The 21,968-nt window shown below is 39.7% G+C and overlaps 1 long non-coding RNA gene across 4 annotated transcripts; it reads left to right on the top strand.

The window, feature by feature from the left end:
* Positions 1-8,376: 8,376 nt before the first annotated feature.
* Positions 8,377-21,385, top strand: LOC138753631 (uncharacterized). Of its 4 annotated transcripts, none has more exons than XR_011351305.1 (4): positions 8,377-8,507; positions 8,765-8,838; positions 15,523-17,579; positions 20,553-21,385. It is a non-coding gene; the product is annotated as an uncharacterized lncRNA (long non-coding RNA). The 4 variants fall into 4 exon arrangements; XR_011351307.1 differs by having other exon boundaries at positions 17,524-17,579; XR_011351304.1 differs by having other exon boundaries at positions 8,377-8,838.
* Positions 21,386-21,968: the final 583 nt, after the last annotated feature.

The following is a 21,968-nucleotide window of genomic DNA, read 5'->3' on the forward strand; positions in this document are numbered from 1 at the left end:
TTAGGCCTTTCCAATGGTAGCAGAGTGATATGGCCTGGGTGGTGGGGATAGGGGCTGCTTTCTTAAGACACCGCCTCTTGTAGAGGTCCTCGATGGGGTGAAGACTGATGCCTATGATGGCATGGGCCGAGTTCACAACTCAGTAGATTTTTTCTTGTCCTGTGCATTGGCACCTCCATAGCAACCACTCAGAATACTCTGCCCGATACATGTGTAGAAATTTGCAAGTCTTTGGTGATATCTCCTCCAACTCCTCACGAGGTATAGCTGCTGTTAAGCCTTCATGATGGTATCAACTAAGGACAGATCCTCAGAAATATTGACGCCCAGAAAATTGAAGACTGGCTTAATGTTTTCCTGATTTTCCTTCCTGAAGTCCCCAATCAGCTCCTTAGTTTTGCTAACGTTGAGTGCAATGCTGTCGCTGTGGCACCAGCCAACGAGCTGATCTATTTGCACCTGTACGCTTCCTCATTGGCGTTTGTGATTCTGTCAATGACCTTGGTATTATCAGAAAATTTGTAGACAGCATTTGAATTGTGTCTACCCACACAGTCATGGGTGTATAGCAAGTGGGGGAGTGGGCTTAGCATGCATCCTTGTGATGCACCTGTGTTATTTGTCAGTGTTTCTTATTTTTACTGACTGTGGTCTTCCGATGAAAAAGTCAAGGATCCAGTTGCAGGGGATGGTGCAGAGGCCCATGTTTTGGAGCTTATGGGACCAGCACTGAGGGTATGATGGTGCTTAAAGCTGAGCTGCAGTCGATGAAGAGTTGCCCGATGGAGCAAGATTAAATCTTCATTTGTTTTCAGAACTGGGTTTAGCTGTGGCAACCTATTAGTTCTGTCACCTCTGACCTAATACTCTGGATTAATTAACGTTGTTACCGATATGGGTTTATTAAGGTATCCCTCTTATCAGTCTACTGTTCAGAGTTGATAATTTTGAAGGAGGAACCTCCTGTTATTTATGACATTGTAGTGTTCTGGATGCGAGCGAGTGAACAGACTGGAGACACAGACTGTGAGCTCTGAGGTCGCAGCAGGAATGCTTATTTAAACTTCGTGCGCTTGCTTTTCAGCGGTGCAGCCAGAGCGCTTGTACGCTCTGCCACTTGCGTCACGCCGACACAAGAACGCACATCAACTTCCATCGTGGAGTGGAAGAGATGGGAGCGCGTCGTCGTCTCTGCTGCAACTGCGGGGCCGGTTCAACGTCGCCACAACTTCTTCAAAATAAAGAAAAGCATGCTGAGGAAAAAAGATGATGCAATTTTTTCTCATCCAGCTTCAAGTTAAAATGGCTGATAAGTTCAATAGATTTCCAGAATATCTGAATGCAACAGATTTCCCTATATCTCCAATTAGCTTGCATGAGTCAGATTTTATAGATAAAATAATTCAAAGCATGGCAAACAGAATTGATAAAAATGTAACCAAGCAATACTCTAGCATGTTACTGACCCTTTAGTTGAAGCCAGTACAATTCATTTCAGTACCTCATCACTTTTCATACATTTCTATTATTTAATATCAGAGTGAAGAAATGGATAATTCCATATCGATTGATAAACTAGCTCCTGAGTTTTGCTCTGCATTGGGCACATAGTCCATATAGAGTGGAAGTAATTGGGGAAAAACTGGCCATTTAATTAGTAATCATTTTTACAAGCAGATTCTCCGTTTTGGCAGAAACATCCTCAAGAAACGTGGAATCTGGGTCAGATGCAAATAATGTTATTAAAACAGCATTTGTTGGAGTGAATCTCTATTTAATGGACAATAGGAAATCCATGGGAGCATTGATTAAATAATTAAGATAGAAGATCTGAGGCAAAAGGCAGAGATCAATGAGTACCAGACTGAAGCAACATTGATCTTGTTGATCAATTAGGTGGCTGGAAATTCTAATGTGTAACACATTTATAAGTGCTATCCAAAAGAATTTTATCAGAAACCCTGATATGACCCAGGGCTGACTATACTCAGCTTTCTTCTGGATATATATTCCACATCCACCGAATGAGATATGTGATGTCATAGGGTATCAAGTTCAAGTTTATGATCATCCAGTTGTACAAGTACAACCAGACAAAACAATGTTCTCTGGTCCTTGGTGCAAAAATATGCAAACACAACTAGACATAACACACATACATAGGGACATATATACAAATAAATAAATATTGTTTAATAAATAGTAGAGTCTTGGAGGGTTATATGAGCAATTCATTCAGTCATTCAGTATTCTCACAGCTTCTGGGAAGAAGCTGTTTCTCAGCCTAGTGGTTCTGGCTCTGATACTCCTGTATCTCTTTCCTGACAAGAGTAGCTGAAAGATGCTATGGGAGGGATGGTATGGGTCCTCAATGATTTTGCATGCCCTCTTCAGGCAACAGTCCTGGTAGAACTCATCATTGGGTGTGGGGAGGGAGGGAGACCCTAGTGATTCTCTCTACTGATTTTATGGTCCTGTATTTACCTCTGATCCAATGCTCAACCACAACCATACCATCCTGTGATGCAGCCGGCCAGGACCTTTAGATAGAACTTCTATAGTAAGTTGATGGGATGGTAGCTGGTAGCCTTACACTCCTCAGACTATTCTGCATCTTCCTGACAAGTGAGAAGAATGTTGTGTTTCCAGGAGAGATCACCAGTTGGGTGGATTCCTAGGAATTTTGTGCTCTCTTCTCTCTCCACTATTGAGTTATTAATGTGTAGTGTAGGGTCGTCATTCCTGAAGTCCATTATCATCTTCTTTGTCTTGACTATGTTGAGACTCAGGTTGTAATTCTCACACCATAATATGAGATTTTTTTCTCTCTTTCTCAGTAGTTAGACTCATTGTTGTTGCTAATGAGGCCAACTACTGCTGTATCATCTGCAAACTGGATGACTTAGTTAGAGATGGAACTGGCCTCACAGGCACAGATCAGTAGCGTGAACAGGAGTGGGCTGAGTACTCAGGAGATCTCAAATGATGAAAAATCCTCAAATGATCACTTGGGCAATATGCTGCAGTTTGCTGGAACTGATCTTTGTTTGAAGTTGAAGGCTTAACATTAGATGAAGGGCCCCATCCCCTGGAGCTCTGTCTTTTAACTTTCCTGTGTTAGTGTTTGTCCACAATTTGTCCTATTCTTTCTCATGTTCCCCAAATATTCCATTTCTCCTATTTCTACAAAGGATCATCTTCAAAAGTCTCCTGAAATGTTTAGTCCATTTATTTTTCTCTTAATGCTGCCTTGTACACCATGTGGTTTCAATCATTTTATTTCTTGTTCCTATACATTCTGTGCTCATATTGTAAACATCCCGATAAAATTATTGTACCCCAACAAAACTATAAAAACAGCCAAATAATATGAGGCAGAATTTGAAGAAATCTGCAGATGTGGGGGGGGGGGGGGGTGGTGGGGGTGAGGTCTAGTGCAGTATAGTGCAGTACACAAAAGTGCTGGAGAAAACTCAGCAGGTCATGCATCTTCCATTGGAAGCACATGGCAGTCAATGCTTCGGGCTTGAGCCCTTCTTCGGGAATGCAGAAAATATGGTGGATTCCTGAATAAGGAGGTGGGGAATGGGGAGGAGAAGAGGGAGGAACACAGGTCATTGGTGGATACAGGTGGAAGGGTGAAGAAGAGAAAAAAATTGAGAAGTGATAGGGAGAGTGCAGAGGGCTAATCAAGATAGCTCTCAAATAGAAGAAAAGGGGTTGGGGAGCTGCAAGGAGGGAGACAGATGGATGAGGGAAAGAGAGAGACCAGCCATGGGGCTTGATGGAAATTGGAAAAGTCGATATCGATGCTTTCTGGTTGGAGACTGCCAAAATGGAGTATAAGGTGTAGCTGAGGCAGAGGTTGAGCTTGTTATAAATAATGTCTGCTGAGAGATTGTTTAAAGGCCAGGAGAGGTACAGTTAAGCTTATAAAGGGATAAGACATTAAGAGGTACACTCAATTGTACTGCCACTGTTTTTGTACTTCCATTATAGGTGCTCAGACACACTGAGTGAGAGAGAGGGGGGAGGGAGGGAGAGAGAAGGAGGAGGGGAGAGAGAGAGAGAGAGAGATGGAGGGAGGGAGGGAGGGAGGAGTGTAATTGCTAAAATCTGGAGCAAAAAAGTTGCTAGAGGTATTTAGCCAGTTCAGCATCATCTATGGAGGGAAATGGAGAGTCAATGTATTGGGATGAGACTTTTATAAAGTTTTGAGGAACTGTCTTAATTTATTACTGGCATTGATCAACACAAATTCGCATTGATTTTCCAGAGTGAAGATGAGGTGACTTCTAAAGCTTACTTTTTGGAAAACTAGTCTTCATAGAGCATTTATTCCACGTTTGGTTTCCCCCATCACTTTTTAAAAACATTTCCTTTGGTGTTTCATTTCAAGACTTGTATTCCTATTTTCCAACCTATCCTTTCTCAACAGAGCATCAAATGACATTTAAAATAGAATTTTATTGCATTATTTAGTGGTCACCTTTGTTGTATCATTGAATTATCATTCATTTCTCAACAGAGTTATTTCAGATTGAAAGGTTATATAATCCAACAGCAGTATAGTAATCATGCCTTTGGAGATACAGCAATCCCTAAGATATTATTCTATGTATCAAACAGGGAGATTAGATTCTTCAAGGTCATGGAAGCCAATTTTTTAACTGCAGAGAACCACACTTCATTTTTCTTATTGCTACCCTCTGAACAGTTCAAACTTCCTCCTGTTTATAACATTTTCACATTACCTTGGGGGCTTAGGGACTAAATTAAAAGATCAGTAAAAAAAAGTACCCAAGATTTATGACAGAAAATTTTCCTAAAGTACTGCTTTTTCATGTTGAATAGATATTGTACCATTTATTTCTCAATGCACTTGAACTGTTATTTGGAATTAATTAAAGCTCTAGTCCCTGCTTGGTATGTGTGTATTTAAATGCATTAAGGCCTGGAAGCTGTAATTGCTTTTGGTAGAACGCCTTAACTCTGAGAACCTTTTTCATCTGCAGGTCTACTTAGTGCATGTGCTCGTTAGATACAAGTTATCGATAAGTCTTATTTGACAGCACTATAGGAGATATGTGCCTAGATATTAGATTTCACTTACTTTTGGTGTGCTAAGCATGTGTAGCAAAAATTGCTAACATCCAGATAAATTCCATAGAAAAATTCATCAGAAGTAATAAAAAAAACAATGCTGTGGTAGATGGCATATAGAACAACGTGCTTCTAAGTTTCCCATCAGGAACTGTTTCCAACGCTCACAGCTTATGACTCTGACCTCTGCGAAGTGTGGCAGACCCATAAAGAAACTCTCCCCTTGGGAGCCACGGAACAGCTGCATAAAAAGCAGTGACCTTCTTTCTATACCCTTTTTGCATAAAACCTTCAAGACAGCTTTGCTCTGGCTTTTTATACGCTCCTCCTACCTGCATGAACGCAGAAAAGGTGGATTGGTGGCTCTGCTCCAATCTGAGTTTCCTCTGCCAAGAGAGGTAGTACCGTATCAGAGGATTATCACCAAAAGTGGCTCAAAATCAAGACAGTTGATGATGTCTGAACAGATTCAGTGGAGCTGTCAGTGTACGGACGCAGATTTCTCAGATCGCTTTTCTCTCTACCTGCGGCATGTCCCCCCGTATCTCTCACCGTGTTAACATTAGTTTCAGTCAAGACAAGTGAATTGACCTCATGTGGAAACTGGGCACTAATTGGATGTGACATTGAAGCTTTTGTCTGGGAAACTGATCACTGTGACAGAGGAATAATTATGTCAAGTGTAAAACTCACATTAAACTCTTCGATTGTGAAAATTAAACCCAAATTTTCTACACTCTCCCTGTAATACACTTTTACTGATGAGCTCACCTTATCTTCTTATAAACTTGTTCCTTGAATATATTTTGCAAAACTTTGTCAAGGTTGTAACTAACCAAAATGGACCAAACGGTCTATCAGTGGTCTGAAGGAACCCTCATCTCCCTAGTGAAGATACTCATTATTATTATGCTTTGCTTTATGTTATTAGACTGGGTTTATCTCAGGAGGTACAGAGCAAGGTATGTGGATTTCACATTTGTAGTGATGAGCAAACAGATAATTTTAAGATTTATAGTCTTGTTCGGTTTGCTTCTGTTGGCGATTGACTTTGTTGGAGAGTCACTGTCCATTCTAATACTGAGTGTGGATCCCATTCAAACAGAGGAAAGTAGAGGCTTATATTCCATGATTTATTTGTTGATAGGGAAGCAAAATAAGAGATATACAGTAAAAAAAAATAATATTTGTGCTCCTTTTTTGCATACAAAACCTCAGCACTGTGCCTCACAGCAGAGGGTGGTGCTACTGTAATACTTGTCCCGCCCTTTTGCCCTGGGAAGCCAGCTTGCCAATCCCTGCTATGTGAAAGGACTGAGCGATGTAGCTTTTCAGCTTTCAGCGTAAACACTGAATCCACCTTTTTGTTCCCCATTTTACACACCATGTGATTAGGGCAATAATGTGCCTTTTCTATGTAAGAACCCTATGTGAGCCCCGTCCCACATCTGAGTGACAGGTTGTTTGCAGCTGCATGGCACTGCAAAGAGGTAAAGGCAACAATTTACAGGTCTGATGGGAAGTATAAAACAAATGGTTGTGAATGGAGAAAGGGGTCACCAGTAATATTATATAACCATATAACCATATAACCATTTACGGAGCAGAAACAGGCCATGTTGGCCTTTCGAGTCTGCACCGGTTCACTGATTTTGTGCGCCCTCTTCAGGCATTGGTCCCGGTAGATCTTCATTCAATAACAATGGATGAATTCAATGCAGGTGAACAATCTCATTAATTCAATAATGTCCTTCATAAAATCTGTAGAAGTTCTTAGTTCAAAGTCTCTTTACTGGGTCTCAGCCATCTCCGTTCGAGTCTGTTCCAGGGTCCGTGTAGGTGGATCTGTTGCTGCACACTGACTCTAATGAGTCTCTCCTTTTCCTTGTAGTCGAACTGCGAGGGACGTTCTTTCCACCACTCTGTAGGGCCCTTTCCACCTGGGCTCCGACCACTTTCTCTTGATCATCTTCAGCAGAACCCACTCAGCAACGGATGGTATCGGCATATATTGAACCCATTATCTCCAGAAGTGTTAAATGAGTCAGGCTGAAGGTGTATGCAAAATACCAGTGCTTCAATTGATATCTCATTGTTGACTATGCAATGTTTTCCAAGAGATCAACAAAAGTTATACCTTGCAAGCAAAAAATCCAGTTTACATTGCTGCTTGAGAAAGCATGTGTTGTATGACTTGTTGCATCATGAACCTTTAACTGATGATAGGAAATGCAAATGGAAAGTCTTGGCCAATTTCTCAATGGATGTGATTTCACCCAGTAATAACCAATAGTGTGGCCAAACAGATAATCACTTTCATCTAGGTAATTTGGAAAGCCAATGAAATGTAGTAAGGAAGGACATATTGCATCTCTAAATTTAGAAAGCCATAATGAGGCCACATGTAAATTATTGTGTACAATTGTAGTCCTCTTAATTATGGAAAGATCTTTTGGGGCAGTTACGAGGCTTATTAGAATGATCCTGGATCCAGAGGAGTTATCTTACGAGGATAGATGGAGTACATTGGGTCTGTATTCAATGAACATTTGAAAAATTATAGTGATCTAAATGAAACTTAAAAAGTAGTTAGCATGGTGGACAGGATCAATACCATGAGAATGTTCCCTTATGGGAATGTCTTGGGCAAAAATCTTAGCCTTAGAACAGGGAAGGGCCTATTTAAAACAGAAATGAGGAAACAATACTTCTCTCAATGGATGTCTTTAGAATTCCATGTCCTTGAAAGCCGTGGATTACTTCAGTTCAAGTTTATTGTCATATACACTGAAGTACAGTGAGAAAGTTGGTTTTATGTGTGATCCAGCAAGTTAACCTATATATTGTTCATACAACAGGCATTCGGGGCTGAAGATTCCTTGATTATGTTCAAAACTGAAATAGACAGATGCTTAATATGTTGTTCTTTTGATTCATGGAAATTACTGTTGGCGGAGAAATGAAAATTGTGCATCCTAAGTGTTACAGAATTCTGTGTTGTGTATTGGCCTGTGTTGTGTGGTTTTATGTTAAAAAGTGACAGTTTGCCTGAGGGAGCCAAGGTGAAGGTGGACGGCTGAGACAGTGGGAGATGGACTGAGCATGTGCAGAAAATGATCTAAACATTTCTGGACTTGGATGATAAACCACCACTGGGGGTGCTGTGGAGTGGAAGAAGGACCAGAGCATGAGTTATGGTCTGGAGGACAGGTTAGAATGTTGGGATTTCAAAAAGGATGAACATTCCGAAGGCAGTCAGAAGGATCCGGACCAAGCAACACAAGACAACTTCGAATTTTGTGCTCTCTCTCTCTCCCTCTCTCTCTCAAAGATATTTTGGCTTCAGTTTATCAAACAAACTGAATTTTGTTTGTGATCTTTGCTTCAGTTGAGATCGAAGTTTTGTGAGTCTTGTGTGTTTTGTGTCTAAGTTTTTCTGTGGACTGGTTGGATGTGTAGCTTAGACTTTGATTACATATGTGATATTTAGGCTGGGGAATTTATTAGTTTTACACTGTTATAGAGATTTGCATAGTAACCAGTGGGCATTGTTATAAAATGGGGGATTCTGAATTGAAGTTTGAAAGTGAATTTTTTGTTAATAAAGTAATTGTTCATCTTTACCACATCGTCTGGGATCAAACCAATTTGGAAGCTGTAGGGGCGATTGACTTGTGCTTAGTTATCAGTCGTCTGAATTTGACTCAACCTTCAGCTTGAAATTAAAAATAAACGGTGAGTGTATAAATCACCAGCAGAAAAACCAGCAACTATGAATATTGACCAGTTCATAGCGAACCCTTCAGTGGTTAATTTAAAAATGGATAAAATGTCAGAACTGATGGTTATAGTTGGCAAGTTAAAACTTCTTATAGTAAGAACTGGGATGAAAAAAAAAGGAAATAGCCCAAAAGATTGTTAAGCACTCTGTAGGAAAGGGGGTATTTGAAGAAGCTGCATTAGAACAGTTTTCAAAGGAGAAAACTTCAGAGGAAGTAAAGTTGGCTTTGAGAAAACTAGAGCTAGAGAAAAAAAGAGAGGCAGAAAGGAAAGTTGAATGGGAAGCAATAAGGCAGGCAGAAATTAAGGAAAGGGCAGCTGCAAGGGAGGAGAGAGAGAAAGAATGGAAACATGAGCTAGAACTAGCTAAATTGAGGCAGACCCTAACCCAAGGAGAGGGAAAAGCCCAAAACCCATTTGCTGGTCAGGAGGAGAGGTTTCTGGTCAGTAGAGAAGTGAGGTTAGTTCCTCCATTTGAGGAAGCTGAAATAGACCAGTATTTTCTGCATTTTGAGAAAGTAGCTGTAAATTTAAAATGGCCACCAAACCATTGGTCACTCCTGCTACAAAGTGTTCTTAAAGGGAAAGCCCAATAGGTGTACTCGTGTCTCACTGATTGCATTGGAAACAAGCAGCTGATTACGATTTTGTAAAGCAGGCTATACTCCGATCTTATGAACTAGTTCCAGAGGCTTATAGACAAAAGTTCACAAGTTTTAAAAAAGCAGCAACCCAATCTTACCTGGATTTTGCTTATAGGAAGGTTTTGTGTTTTTTTATCGATGGCGTACCACAATGAAAGTAGAAAATAACTTTGATTTATTGAGGGAAATCATTCTGATTAAGGAGATTAAAAATTGTGTTCCTGCTGATATTCATGTATATTTGGCAGAGAAAAATATAAAAACTTGGCAAGAATTGGCTAAATTTGCAGAGGAATATGCTTTAATATGCTAAGTGGACACCAGGGAAAACCTTTCAAAGAAATACTGCTGATAATCCAAGTAGAGTAGAAAGAAAATCTAGAAGTGAGGTTAAAGGAAGAGAGGAAGAAAAATGGGTGAAGGAAAAAAAATCGAGTGTTATTTGCCACTATTGTAAGAAGCCAGGACACATAATAGCAAATTGTCCTGTACTGAAAAGGAAGAAAGAGAAAGGGGTGGTACCAACTGCCTGTTTTCTGAGTGAGGAAGTTAGGGATATTTTTAAACTATTCATGATTGAAGGTTTCATTTCAGTTAAAGAAGTATCCAATCAAATGCCAGTTAAAATCCAGCAGGATACTGGAGCAGCCCAATCGCTTGTATTAAGCAACGTTTTGAATTTTGGTGAGGAGACCGATAATGGAGATGTGAATATAATTAAATGCATTGGTGGTGAAGCAGAGCTTATAACTTTGCATAGAATAGTGATGAAATCAGACTTAGTTAATGGCCCGGTTACAATTGGGATAAAATCAAGTCTCCCGGTGGATGGAGTTTCTCTTTTGTTAGGAAACAATTTAGCAGAGGGTAAAGTCATACCTGCGGTGAAACTCACAAGTAAGCCATTTGTTTATGAGTCCAGAAAGGATTTGGAAATCTGACCTGCGTGAGCCATTACTAGAGCCATGTCTAGAAAACAGGTAGAGGTAGAGAAGGTCTGTGATGATCCTGTAATGGAGGCAAGCATTGAAGATAAACCTAAGGATCCAGCTTTGCTGTTGTCAAGAGATGAATTAATAGCCAGACAAAAGCATGATCCTGATCTTGCTGGGATAAGAGATAAGATTCTGTCTAACCAGGAAATTGAAACTGTGCCAGTAGGTTACTTTATTCAAGACAGAATATTGATGAGAAAGTGGAGACCACAAGTGATATCTGCCAGTGACAACTGGGCGGTAGTAAGGCAACTTGTAATTCCCAAAACTTACAGGAATGAAATATTAAAGTTGGCCTATAGTACACCTTTAGGAGGTCATCTTGGAGTGAAGAGGATGGTAGAAAAGATAAGGAAATAGTTTTATTGGCCAAAATTAAGAAAGGATGTTGTGAACTTTTGTAGAACCTGTCACACATGTCAACTGCTGGGCAAGCCTGATCAAGGACCCCAGTGGCACCTTTACAACCCAACCCATTTCGGGGAGCCTTTCTCAAAAGTGATAGTGGATTGTGTGGGCCCATTTCCCAAGCGGGAAATGAATATTTGTTAACACTCATGTACACAGCTTCAAGGTTTCCAGAGGCTATTCCCATGAGCAACATTAAAGCAAAGACGATTGTGAAGGCTATGCTAAAATTTTTCACACTTTTTGGCCTACCAAGGGAAATTCAATCAGATCAAGGGAGTAATGTTATGTCTGGAATATTTCAACAGGTGGTGTATGAATTGGGAGCCCATCAAATTGTGCCATCTGGCTATCATCCTGAAAGTCAAGGGGCCTTGGAAAGGTTCCATTTAACTGTGAAAAATATGATGAGGGCTTATTGTGTGGAAAATAATAAGGATTGGGTTGAAGTAATCCATTTGTTATTGTTTGCTGTTAGAGAGGCAACTCAGGAGTCTCTTAGCTTTAGTCCATTTGAGTTGGTGTTTGGTCATGAAGTCAGGGGTCCATTACTATTGTTGAAGGAACAGTGGATACATAATGATATACAATCAAATCTGTTGGATTATGTTTTCAAATTTAAGAACAGATTACATCAGGCTTGCGAGATGGCAAAGAAAAATTTTAAAACTGCTCAGGAAAAAATGAAAATTCGGTATGATCAAAAAGCAAAAATTAGGGACATTAAACCTGGTGACAAAGTATTGGTTTTGTTTCCAATGCAATCAAACCCTTTGATAACTCAGTTTTCAGGAACACATAAGGTGAAATCAAAAATAAACCAGGTCACCTATGTCATTGAGATGCCTGATCATTCAAGAGAGACACAGGTCTGTCAAGTGAACATGCTTAAACCTTACTTTGAGAAAATGATTGAGGAGGAAACTAGGATTCCAACCAAGGTGCTAGTTATAGAGGAAAGTAAGGAGGAGATAAATTTTGTGGAAGGTCATGGAGCACAGAAAGTGATATGCCCCAGGCTGGAAAATTCTATAGTTTTGTAAAACTTGGTGTCTACCAAGTTTATTCATTTGACTAAATCAGAAATGGAAGAAATGAAGACTACTGAAATTTCAGGATATATTCCCAGATGTTTCTAGACGAACTACTGTGGCTTGTTATGATATGGAGGTCAGTGATGCTAAGCCTATTAAGCAGCATCCTTACCGAGTTAATCAGGAAAAGAGCAGATTGTTGGATCAAGAGGTGGATTATATGCTCAAAAATTACATCATCCAAAAATCAAGTTCAAATTGGAATTGGTGTTCTGGTGCCTAAGCCAGATGGCTCAATTAGGTTTTGTACAGATTATCGAAAGGTAAACATGGTGACAAATACTGATGAATTCCCTATTCCCAGAATAGATGATTGTATAGATAAGGTGGGGAAGTTTATTACAAAGATTGATCTCTTAAAAGGATATTGGTGTGTTCCTTTGACAGAGAAAAGCAGGGAGATTTCTGCATTTGTTACTCCTTCAGGATTGTATGAGTATAATGTTATGCCTTTCAGGATGAAGAATACACCTGGTACATTTTATAGAATGATTAATGCAATAATTCAGGGTTTAGAGCACACAGGAGTCTATATCGATGATTTAGTAATTATTACGGATACATGGGAAGAACACATGCTTGAATTAGAGCAGTTTTTTCAGAGACTGGTGGAAGCACACCTCACAATGAATTTGCACAAGAGTGAGTTTGGGCATGCCACTGTAATTTATCTGGGTTATGTGGTAGGACAGGGATAGATGGCACCGGATAAAGCGAAAGTATTGGCTATCATTGTGTTCCCTATCCCCGGTAATAAGAAAGCTCTTTGGAGATTTCTAGGTATGATTGGCTACTATAGTAGATTTTGTAAAAACTTTGCAGAAATTGCACTACCATTAACAAAACTACTTGGAAAGAAAGAAAGAATTATCTGGTCAGATGCATGCCAGGAAGCCTTTCTGAAGTTAAAGGCCATTTTATGCCATCAGCCTGTACTTTTGTACCCTAACTTTGAAAAGTCATTCTTTTTACCTGTGGATGCCAGTGACGAAGCAGTTGGTGGTGCACTGTTACAGAAGAAGGATGGTGATGCAATAGAACATCCTATTTTGTACTTGAAAAGTTTAACAACCATCAATGAAATTATTCAACCATTGGGAAAGAGTTATTAGTGTTGCAACATTTTGATGTGTATATTTGAACTACTCAAAAACCATTAATAATATATACTGATCATAATCCATTAGTTTTTCTGTCTAAAATGTAAAATAAGAACAGACGGTTATTGAATTGGAGCTTACTATTACAAGAGTATGATTTAATTATTACACACATAAAGGGGATGGATAATGTATTAGCAGATTGCTTGTCAAGATGTTAATTTGGGTAGATATGAATCTAATCATATACTTATTGTAAAAAAAATGGAGTGTCTATTTTATTTTATTTATGTAATACTTCCATTAATTGTTAAAAAATTGTTCTTGTGGACCAAAAATATTTTTAGCAGGGGAGGTGTTACAGAGTCTGTGTTGTGTATTAGCCTATGTGTTGTGTGGTTTTATGTTAAAAAGTGACAGTTTGCCTTAGAGAGCCAAGGTGAAGGAGGACTGCTGATAGAGTGGGAGACGAACTGAGCATGTGCAGAAAATTATCTAAAAATTTCTGGACTTGGATGATAAACCACCACTGGGTGGTGCTGTGGAGCGGAATAAGGACCAGAGCATGAGTCATGGTCTGGAGGACAGTTTAGAATGTTGGGATTTCAAAAAGGATGAACATTCCGGAGGCAGCCAGAAGGATCCGGACCAAGCCAGTTGTTCCTCTCTCTACAAGCAACACAAGACAACTTTGAATTTTGTGCTATCTCTCTCTCTCAAAGATATTTTGGCTTCAGTTTACCAAACAAACTGAATTTTGTTTATGATCTTTTAGGAATTTGCATAGTAACCAGTGGGCATTGTTATAACCCTCAATGAGGACTGAGTCATGTTTTCTTGACTTCTTCCTGAAGTCCATAATCATCTCCTTGGTTTTGCTGATATTGAGCACAAGGTTGTTGTCATTACTCCATTCAATGAGCTGATCTTTCTCCCTCCTGTACACTTCTTCATTCCATTTGTAATTCGGCCGACAACTATGGCATCATCAGCAAATTTGTAGATAGCATTGGAATTATGCCTGACCACATAGTCATGGGTCTATAATGGGTAGAGCAGTGGGCTAAGCACACATCCTTGAGGTGTGCTGTGTTGATAATCAGTAAGGAGGAGACATTGTTTCCAATTAATACTGACTGTGGTCTTCCAATAAGAAAGTCAAGGATCCAGTTGCGGGAGGTGGGGGAGGGGGCGGCACAGAGGCCTAGAGTTTGTAGCTTCTTGACTAGCACGAAGGAAATAATGGTGTTGATGGTGTCTGATGGGTTCAAGGTTTTACTGGCACGAAGAGTAGAATGATTTGTGCAGTGAATACTCAATAATGTGTTCAATTAGAGTAGTCTAACTTTAGAAAATTAACGTGATATTGCAGGACTTTGGTCCAGCCATACATGATGGTTCATCATATAGTATGTGTTGGTGGTTTGGCTCAATTGCATTGTTACAGTGGCCAAAATCAAAAAGGTCAGGACTGTAACCCAACGTTGATATAGCACCAGCGAGCGGGACCGGGGCTCAAATCCTGTCCAGTCTGTAAGGAGTTTGTATGTTTGGTCTGATTCTGTGTAGATTTTGCTATGGAATATAGGAGTTGGGAGGTGATGTTGAGATTGTATAAGACGTTGGTGCGGCCTAATTTGGAGTTTTGTGTGCAGTTCTGGTCGCCTAATTCTAGGAAGGATATAAACAGAGTGGAGAGAGTGCAGAGAAGGTTTACCAGAATGTTGCCTGGGTTTAAGCATCTGGAGTATGGGGAGAGATTGGACAGATTGGGTCTTTATTCTTTGGAGCGTAGAAGGTTGAGAGGGGATTTGATAGAAGTATTTAAGATTATGAAAGGGATAGACAGAATGGATGTGGATAGACTATTTCCGTTAAGAGGAGGAAAGATTAAAACAAGAGGACATGAGTTAAGAATTAAGGGGCAGAGGTTTAGAGGTAACATGAGGGGGAACTTCTTTACTCAGAGAGTGGTAGCTGTGTGGAATCATCTTCCGGGAGAAATAGTGGCGGCGGAGTCAATTGTATTATTTAAGAAAAGGTTGGACAGGTATATGGATGAGAAGAAGATGGAGGGTTATGGGCATTGTGCAGGGAGGTGGGACTAGAAAGGGGTGTTTGGTTCGGTGCGGACTAGAAGGGCCTAATGGCCTGTTTCCATGCTGTAATTGTTATGTTATGTTATGTTATGTTCTCCCTCTGTCTGCGTGGGTTTCCCCCAGAACTCTGGTTTCCTCCCACTGTTCGAAATGTACCGGGGGTGTAGGTTATTTGGGTGTAACTGGGTGGCACAGACTCGTGGGCCGAAATGGTCTGTTAGCATGCTGAATGACTATATTTTTTAAAACTTTTTAAAGTTGGAGCATGTTTTTATTGTTACCATATTTTTGCCATATAGGTTTAAGGTTCATTAAGTATGAAAGGGCCCGACGGGTGAGTTTTTTCTTCAAGTAGTTCATATCTAGAATTCATTGCCAGAGGAGGTGGTGGAGTCAGGTGCAATCTCTAAGAGACATTTAAACTGGCACTTAAGTAGGCAAGGCATCAAAGGATGTGGCTCCAATGTGGGGACATGGGATTAGAGTAGATGAAAAAAATGGTTGACGTGGCAGGAATGGGCTGAAAGACTCTTTTATGTTGTCACTCTGTGACTCCATGCAGAGTGAAGCTACAGAGCTGAGGGGCTATGAACACTCTCCCATCTCACAAACTCAGCCTATTGATGTCAAGGCTGCAAAGTCGAATCCAATAGGCAAACATGCTGGAGTAACTCAGCAGGTCACAAAATACTCATAGGAAGTAAAAGGTTACCCACATTTGGGGCCTGAGCTCTTTGTGAGGAATTCAATTGTTATGGATACTGTGTGACTTGTTGAGTTTCTCCAGCAGATTTGTGTGTTGCCCTGCAACCCCAGCAGAGCCTAAACAAAGATGCACAAGTTAGAATGTTCAGTGCAATGCGACCAGAAAACAAAATAAAGTGCTGGCAAATAAAGATGGAATAAAGAACAAGGCAGGGAAAATAGACAGAATTTTTTATTTTTTGTTAATTTCTTATATATCTCCAATAATAATTGAAATCTGAAGCCATGATTGCGAAATTAGATTTTCAGGGGAAACAAGATTATTGGAAATTAACAAAGAGCTGCCACAACAATCAAAAAAAAAATCTAAGCCTTAATGCACTGACCAGAATGTCCTCTGGAGCCAGTGGGGAAGTACCAAATCATGTCTTTCAGCTGTTCTTCAATGTTGGAGTACTGCAGCACGAGGACAATCAGGGCAAGATGAAAAGCAGTTTCAAGATTACCATGTTTTGCACTGTCTATGCCAAGTGCAAAAGCTTTTGTCCAATGTATTACCAGATAGAGGAGAGAGCCCAGGGTATTGTTGTTCTTACTGCAAAAAAAAAGCAGGTAATTCCTTAAGACTCACCAGTGGTTGCAGGTATGATCTATCTTATTTCACATGCACCTATTAGATGATCCTTTGCTTCAGTTCTCTAAGTAATCCCCCCTAAATGAGCAGAACAGAAAGTTTAACTAATTATAAAGAGTGCAAAATGTAATTGCAGTACTCTGTTCATCGCCATTTCATTACAGAAAATAACTTCCACATTCACATTTGAAGCAATCCAGATTCTTTCGATTCAAGGACAAGATCATTATAAAAAGAGGGATGACTATCCATTTGCAGTGTACATGAATAAAATCAAAATATATGAATCCTTAAACTTCCTTAATGTTTTCATCTGAGCTTACCATGTTGAATAATTCTCACCATGTGACTGACATGTATTTTATGTGGACCGCTGTATATTTGTTATAAAAGCAGCATCTCAGAGAAGCTAAAAGCATAGCATTAAGATGTTGCATCAGTAATTTTTTAGGGGCATCTATATCATTTATATCAAACACTTTCACCTTTTACAGATCAATTAAAAGTCATTTAACCTTTTAATGCACATTATTTTTGCTTGAATTTCTGCCATATATTAGTACTGCACATATATTAAGTTTATTTTGCAAGATGCATGTGTAGAAGTTGGTACATCTCTTCTACTTAGATAACCAACAATGAATATGCCATAATATTAGAATATGAAGTGGTTTTCAGAGGGGAATTTCTACTTTATTCGAGCATTGTGTACAAAGAAGATCACATGATTCATATCCTGTATTGCATTATATAAAAGTTACGTAACTAATATATAGAAAATATATATAACACATAATCAATAAAAATATTTTAAAAAGAGAAATTGATACAGAAATAAGAAACCCGTTGTGCCTTGCAGTGGTCATTTTAGTGGTCTCAACTGCACTGACAAACAGCCAACAAGTCCTTGGAAAACTGCTGACTAACTTCTTGATATCTGTGACTCTCTCTACCTCTGCAGAACAAAAGCACAGAACATGCTGAACATCTGACTTCCTCTCTGACCCTGGACGCAGAGTGAGTCCAATGGTATTCTGTGCAACTTGATACGTGTTGAGCCCTAGCCTCAGAACAGCCTCGACAAGGCACATTTATTTAAATTGTAGTGCTTTTAAAACTTACATTAATGAATTTTTTTTTCAGAATGATTTACATCTGTTTCCAAATGTCTCTGAAAATGCTGAAAAAAATCTTTGATGGTGACTGTTGCCAGGGAACCATTAGGATGATCAGTTTGCCCAACTGCAACTCAGTTGGAAACAGTAACACATGGAAACAGTCCCTTTGACCCAACATGCCCATACTTACCAAAATGTCCTTCTCACACTGATCACTGCTGCTTGCATTTGTCCCATATCCCTCTAAACTCATCCTATCCATGTATCCATCTACTGTAATTATTTTTCTTAAACTTTGCAAAAGTACCTTCCTCGACCACCTCCTCCAGCAGCCCATTCCATACACCTACCATCTTCTACGTAAATTAGTTACCCCTCAGGTTAAATCTCTGCCCCTCACAAATCTATGTCCTCCAGTTACTGATTCTAGGCGGAAGACCCTGGGATTATTTGTGGGGAAATGTTTCATGTGAGATGGAGTTGGTGCAGCTAGGAGGTAGAATCTGAACCATCACCTTTAGCTTGTGACTTGAGGACAATAAATCAGAGTCGGAGTTAGAATTCTGGGGAGGCTAGATGTTTTAAACATTCAGGGGCTACCAAACTGCATCAAGCTGATCATCACACTACAGGTAGGTAACAGAGTGCAGCAGAGTGGCACAACCATTTCAGGTCCAGTGACCCGGCTTCAATCCTGACCTTCAATGCCATCTCTACAAATTTGCATGCAATTCCTGTGTCTGTGTGGATTTCAACCAGGCACTTCAGTTTTTCTCCACAGTCCAAAACATATGGCTCGGTTGGTGGACCAGTTGCTGTTTGTAGTTCCTAATTTTGGGGTGTGTTAGAAAAATCAAAGGAGAGTTAATGGGTATGCGACAGATAATAGGTTTCAGGGAAGTAAATGGGAGAATTTTGAGAGCCAGCATAGACTTGATGGGCCTAATGCCTTTTTGGTATGTCATAAGGAAAATATATAACAACGCCAGAGGATTTTCACTCTGTGTTAATAAAGTGAGTGATATCAGAACCCTTGGTGCTACCTGATGGTCCAAAGATTTAATCTGTATCTGCTGCCAATCTGCAGTGCTTTCCAGTTAATCCCAGGAGCAGGAAGTGTCAATGAAGGTCTAGATTTAACAATAGCCTCCACTCAGTCTTGGGAGACCTTGTGAATCTGTGCTGAGGAATGAAGAGGTCTGTCATTACAGAATTAGTCGTGGGGATAATAAACTGCTGGAATCATGCCCAGGGATCTAGAGATAAGAATTAGAATGTCACACAATAATTGTGGAAATTTAAATTTTAAAAAATCAATCTGTAAAACAGATTAATATCTATTATGATGACCATACATCTTCTGTCTGCTGCTCTAAAGTCCTTTGGAAGGGAAATGTACCGTTTATACTTGGTCTAATCCAGTGGTTTTCAAACTTTTATTTCAACACACATACCACTTTAAGTAGTCCCTAATTAGCCACCGAGCATCTATGGCATAGGATGCCATAGGTGCTCAGTGGTTAGTAAGGGATTGTTTAAAGTGGTATGTAAGTGGAAAAAAAACAGGTTGGGAACCACTGGTCTAATGCATATGCCATTCCATTTTCTTAAATGTGTTACTCTTCAGTTCAAAGGCAAATCATAGATTCACCCGTCTCTGGGAAAGGCAGCTCCGCCTCATCTCCATTCCTAAACCCACTACCCCGAATCTTGAGGCTATTCTCCCAAGCTCTCGTCTCATCTAACAGTGGAAACAACCCAGCTACCTCAATCTTATCTATTCCTTTCATAATGCTGGTATTGAACATAGAAGTAGGAGCAGGCCTTTGGCCCGTCAAACCTGCTCCGCCATTCAATAACATCATGGCTGATCTTCCACCTACCTGCCTTTTCACCATATCCCTTAATTCCCTTACTATGCAAGCATCCATGAAATATTTTTAAAATAATTTATTTATGGTTTATTCACACAAACTCCAACGATTGTCAATATCATTATCAACGATTAATTACATTTCACATTTTTTAATTCTTTACAGTCCTCTCACGGAGTTTGAGTGTTTTTTTTTCTCCCCTTCTCCCCTGACATTAAATGTTTAACACCAAACTAATTGCACTTACACACAATGACCAAGACACTCAACAAAGGTATGAAACTTGTATTAGGGAGTTTATGGGTTTGTCGTGTCACAGCAGCCAGCACATAGGCTGCCTTCCTTTTTCCATAGCTTTCCCAGGCTAAAATTGGATGGACCCCCTCCACTGCCTTGCCAATGGAGGGGAAAATTGGAAGGGCAGTGTAGGGTGGTGAGGCACAGTGATTCACACTACAACTTTGTCCCTATATAGTTCAAGTAGAGCTGTCAGACCTTGAAAAAGTACCATATTGTTTCCTTAGGTTGCAGGTAATTTTCTCCAGGGGAACACAGCTCTGCATTTCTGTGTTCCAATGGTCAATGGTCAAGTAGGAGTCGGATTTCCAAGCAACAGCTAAACATCTGTCCAATATTGTCTTAAGTATGTTTACTGAGGTAGCCTCCACTGCATCCATGGGCAGACAGTTGCATAGATTCACCCGTCTCTGGGAAAGGCAGCTCCGCCTCATCTCCATTCCTAAACCCACTACCCCGAATCTTGAGGCTATTCTCCCAAGCTCTCGTCTCATCTAACAGTGGAAACAACCCAGCTACCTCAATCTTATCTATTCCTTTCATAATTTCATACATTTCCATGACATCCTCTTTCATTCATTGCCAGGAAAGTTAACATCCTGTGAACCAATTCATTAAAAATATCTTCTGGTGACATTTAGAGATGCTTTATGAGGAAGTCCCACCTGTTGGAAGATTTAACTGGATTTTGTTTTTTAAAGGCAAGATGCAGTTTTGTGCAACCTCCACGTGGCTGTGTATCAACAGTCGAAGCACCGAGAGGCAGCAACCAATACAATGATCTTCCACAATCAACTTTGTGACAATAGTTAAAGACCTGGAAATCCTTCTCAAGTGCCCTGATTTTTTTTTCCCTTTGCAAATGCTTAACAGGGTACTATCACAAAATTGTTTGCTTTGAAGAGAATGCCCCTTTCTCAAGCCCCTGTGCAATTGATCTCCAATTACAGAGTGGACTGAAGAAAAAGGTCTCAGTCCCAGGTGACTTTCAGGATGCTGGGTTGGGGGAACTGAGACCCTTTGAATAGAGGTACAGACATACCTTGTATAACACACTGTTAATACATTCCATGCAAGTTCAGTGTTATGGAAAACTGCACTGTTCAAAGCCTCTATCCTCAAAGATCCCTGCTACCATTGGGGAAAAGGTAAAGGAGCCTAAAGATGAGCACTCAGCGGCACAAGGATAGCTTCTTCTGCACCGCCATCAGATTCCTGAATGATCAGTGAACTAAAGACACTGCCCCTTACTTTTTGTGAACTATTATTATTATTTATTTTGTTTTTATAGTAATGTCATAAGATGGTTATAATATGAATGTTCACACTGTGAAGCTGCCACAAAACACTGAATTTCATGACTTGTTCATGACAATAAATCCTGATTCTGATTACAATGTACTTTAATGTAATACATTCCAATCCTATAATTATATTTATTGTTTTACCTGGAACTCTTATGCAAACATGTGCATAAACTATATAAAAAGGACACATAAAACTGAAAAATGACCAAGACCTTTATTGGCAATAAGTGAACATAATTTATTTAAGAAAATATTTGTCTAATGTAGTTTGAAGTTCTTAAAACTTTTTTTAAATCTTTCTAACATCGAATAGCATTTTGTAGTTCTTGCTGTTTCTCTCAATGTTTGATTCTACATCCATAAGGTAATCGCAAGCCTCGAAGATTTTTTCAGTAAACATTGATAATTCCTCTTAAGGTGAATTATTTCGCTGGCACTGCATAAACGTCTTCATTTTGCAGCTCATCTTCATATAAACATTGTTGATCCATTACAATGAGAGATTCACTATTAAGTTCACATTGGCATAGTCTAAAATTTCAAATCCCAAATCGGCAAACATTGTTAAGTTATTGCACCATTGTTGGTAATGCAATATTAATAAAATGTAACAAATTTTGGTTATTACTACATTAAAATTATAGACCATGTTATTTCAAAACCCGTCCTATACAAAACCATGTTATACAGGGTTTGCCTAGATATGGTTTAGGCATTAAGCAATTGCCAGGGTGCCCCAAGACTTGGTCAGGGCCTTGAAGTCAGAGTTGGGGTTGGGTGAGGATCATGACTGAGGAGCGGGGTGGTTCA

This window comes from Narcine bancroftii, chromosome 2 (genome assembly GCF_036971445.1).
Source record: "Narcine bancroftii isolate sNarBan1 chromosome 2, sNarBan1.hap1, whole genome shotgun sequence".
In the NCBI taxonomy this organism is placed as follows: domain Eukaryota; kingdom Metazoa; phylum Chordata; class Chondrichthyes; order Torpediniformes; family Narcinidae; genus Narcine; species Narcine bancroftii.